Below are 3868 nucleotides of genomic sequence, written 5' to 3'. Positions count from 1 at the left end.
GGGCTGTGCCTCGCTGCCGCCTGTTCCCTCTGTTGGGGGCACCCCCTCCTGGGAACCTGGGCCTCCCTTCCCAGCTCCTCCAGCCCCTGTTGATGGGTCTCCTCCAGCCCCTGTCGCTGGGTCCACATAGCTGGGTGCATTCCTTGCTAGCGCTGGCCCCTGGTCCATTAGTTCCTCCGGGGGCACCTGTTCCCGGAGCAAAACGGCCAGGAAATCGGAAATCGCACTCCGACTGCAACTGGGTCACTCTCTTTCCTCCCAAGCGCTAGAACGTGGGTTATGGCTGCAAGCAACCAAGCATAGATCCCCACCTTGAAGGGCTGAGTACCGGAATGTATCCTGGGTAAGGTGTCAGGAAAATATAACTAAATAGTTCCCAGCATAAATCCCCCTATGCGCCAGAAATGATCAACAGGGCCAATAGCATAATTCAAAACAAAAAAAAGATAAGAACAGATACTACACTTGAACTTAGCCAAAAGGCTGAGAAGCCAGGACAACCACATACCTGGTTTCACCCTTACTAGGGATCATCAGTGCAGTATAGTACTGACAGTCTTGTTGTTTGGAGCATTTGGCCATGTTTTCACAACACCAAGAAAGTTATGGTGTGTTTAAAAAGGTTTGAAAAACAACCTTTCACCCGAAATGTGAAAGCAGGAAGGTCCATTTGAGCCAAGTTACATATTCCACAAAGCCACCTAGTAGGCATCGCTGGAAGTTAACCTCTAGTTCTCCAGCATGGGTCTGGCATGGATTCACATGCTCATGAATATTCCCTGTCGTCAGGCTGGGAATCTTCGGTAAAGTAAAAAATCAGTTTCAGTTTTGTTTCTGAACTGTCTTTCTACTAATAAACAATCACTGGTCTCTGGGTCATACTACCCCCAGCCAATGACTGCCCTCTACCTAAGCCCCTCCTTTGGCAGCCATCTTCAGATTTGGTAGCACGTAAAGTGGCAGTAGGACCAAGAGAAGAGCCGCAGAGGGGTTGGAGGGAGGGTTCGCATGTGAATCCATGCCAGACCCATGCTGGAGAACAACAGTTACAGGTAAGTAACTTGTTCCTTCTCCAGCATGTGGTCTGGCATGGATTCACATGCTCATGAATACAAGAATACATAGCAGTACACACATGCACAACCACAGGAGGTGGCAAGGCTCAACATTAAGCTTTTCAACAACTCAACATTAAGCCTCTCTTATCTCCTCACCAGGCTCACCTTCAAGTGAACAGGTTGTGCAGCACTGCCTGGCCGACTCTGGACTCCTGCCTGGAATCCCAGTCGACGCAGTAGAACCTCGTGAAGGTGTGGGTCGACCTCCAGGTAGCAGCCCTGCAGATGTCCAGCAGGGGTACACCAGACAGGAACGCCGTAGTAGCAGCGTTCGCTCTGGTCGAATGGGCTCTCGGACGGCCGGGCAACAGTCGGTTTGCCAACCGGTGACAGTGCATGATGCAGCCGGAGAGCCATCTGGAAATGGAAGCCTTCGAGAGGGCCTTCCCTTGGTTCACAGGTCCAAAATTCACAAACAGCTGTGATGTCTTCTGAAAACTCTTTGTGCGGTCCACATAGCTCTAGCCACATCCCGCGAGTGCAAAGTCCTCTCAGCCGGCGACAAAGGCGACGGGAAGAAAATAGGTACCAGGTACCTGCAGAGAGTGTGAGCCTTTTTTCCCACACTCTCATGTATTCTGATGTGTGTTTTACTTTTGTGTTCTTTGATTGTGGAGTTTTAGACAACTCCATAGCCATCATCTTTTCATGTGTGTCACACAGCACCCTAAATGCAGTGGCACAGGGAATCCTTTGCTGTCCCAAGGTTTAAATACCTTCTCTGGGATAAACTACTGTTTCCCAGAGAAAGTAAAGTGTAATTGACTTTACTAGTCTTTCCAGATTCCTACACCCAGCACACACTATCTTACAATAGAGTGCTGAAGGGGTTCCTTAGTATCCCCTATGTCTAGAAACTCATGTAGCAGTCAAATGCTACTCCTCTCGAGATGGCTGGTGGCAGTGGTTTTACAACGAACTACCATGATTTTTCGCGACCGCGAACACTGGTAGCGTTAAATCGCGGGAGCCATGTTTTTCAAGATGGCGTCTGAGTCTCCTTTGTTTAAACGGGTCCCGGTCTTCTTTTCTTTGCCATTTCTTTTTGGAAAGGTCCTTCTAGAGTTTGTCTCTGCGCGCCAAACCAGGTTTGGTGCCTTTGTTCCTACACCTTTGGCTGGCTTCAGGACTGAAACCCGCCTCTGGCGCCCGAGTGTCTGGGGTGGCCAGGAAGTGAGGGAGGTGCCCAAACTCCCTGTGCTTAGTCTCCTAGGAGACCCGAATGCACTCTGGCGTGATTGGCTGGCTAACTGTCCGACAAGGATAGCCACCCTGCTGGGTGAGTGCCAGCTAGACTGGAATGAATGGGAGAAAACTGTTTAAAAGGCGAGTCTCTTGGCTTGGATGGCAGAATCGACCACTGAAACGAAAGAACCGAAGACGAGCTGGAAGAGGACGGCTGCTGCAACTTGTGGACCCTTGGTTGCCCGGTGAAGCCCTGCTGCAGGTCCCAATCGCCAAGTTCATCTCGACAGAGAAGCCCTTCAAGTACGTCTTCTTCCTTTGAGTTGGTGGGACCAATCAACTCGTAAGCCACCTGGATACCATTCTCAGAGCTGCTTGTATTTTCCTCAGAGTGCTGCAGGAAACTGAATAGCCAGGGAGAAGGATACCAGCTTGTGTGCTTGACCACAGCTACCGAAATTGAAGATTTGCCTTTGCCAGCTTTTTGACCAGTCCCAGTGCAGTGCAGGAGTCCCCCAAAGTCCCCCCTCTTGTCCCCACGACTGAGGCTCAGGAACAGCGAGATCTGCAGGAACTGCCAGGAACAGACGTCTTCAGCTGCATCTTTTTCTTCATTGTAAGGTACTGTGAAACCCAGACCGAGAGAACTTACCTCTCACTGCGAAAGTGCTTGAAACTTTTGCAACTTGCAGGCTTAGTCAGCTTGTGTCCCAACATATGAATCTTTCGTTTACAAACTACTTCTGAGAACTTTGGCAAAGACTTTTCCTTTTACCTCCAGAACTGTTTTATCCTATACAAGACTAGCCCATTGACTTTGGCCTAACCTATTGCATTGAATCAACTCCTCTAGTGAAATCAAACTATTTGCACTGTTTTAGAGTAACTGTAATATTCGTTTTATTAATTTATGCCTTTTTGCTCCTACTTCAAATGCTCTGAATACCATGTTGCTCCTCCTTCAAAGTAGTTTAAATGCCTCAGAATCTGATAATGTCAAGTAACGAAGTATATTTTTGTGTGATATAGTTTGCCTCCTTCTAGTGAATGTTTTACAACTGATTGTGAAATAAATTAATAAGTGTTTACCGAGAACCCTTGAGTAGAAGAGTCTCTTTGAATACTTGTAATTATAGACCTCTGTGTAACACCCTTACAGCTCACATTCCCTCTTGAGATAAGCCTGGCTGCTCAGCAACGCTACCACAAAACTGTGTAGTACAGACTTATACCAAAGGTTGGTTTTGCTTAAACCTGTAGTCTTAGTCGTGTGTAGTGGTCCCAAAGGGTACTGCATACAAACTCTGCCTAACACCAGTAATACAGGGGAATTCGAACTTTGCAGATACAAGTGGCAATCACAGACCTCTGCAGGAGATTAAACCAAGTCTTTGGAATGAAGAGAGATTAGACAAAGTGAACGTGCATTGGAGGAAGTGCTTTGGTGAAGTGCTGTTAGCTGTTGTGCTGTTGATCCCTATTTGAATCTCTGGAAAGGTGCTACTCCCCACATAAGACTTTGTACCACCTTTTAGTGCTACATGACCCTTTGTATGTTCACTGAT

General features: G+C 47.8%; 1 non-coding gene across 1 annotated transcript; it reads right to left on the bottom strand.

Moving 5' to 3' along the window:
* Nucleotides 1–301: 301 nt before the first annotated feature.
* Nucleotides 302–495, bottom strand: LOC138514793 (U2 spliceosomal RNA). The gene has a single exon (XR_011281945.1). It is a non-coding gene; the product is annotated as a U2 spliceosomal RNA (small nuclear RNA).
* Nucleotides 496–3868: the final 3373 nt, after the last annotated feature.

The sequence above is a fragment of the Ambystoma mexicanum genome, chromosome 12 (genome assembly GCF_040938575.1).
Source record: "Ambystoma mexicanum isolate Mex_15411 chromosome 12, UKY_AmexF1_1, whole genome shotgun sequence".
NCBI classification, from domain to species: domain Eukaryota; kingdom Metazoa; phylum Chordata; class Amphibia; order Caudata; family Ambystomatidae; genus Ambystoma; species Ambystoma mexicanum.
The sequence above is the reverse complement of the archived record's forward strand: the minus strand, read 5'-3'. Positions and strand labels throughout refer to the sequence as shown.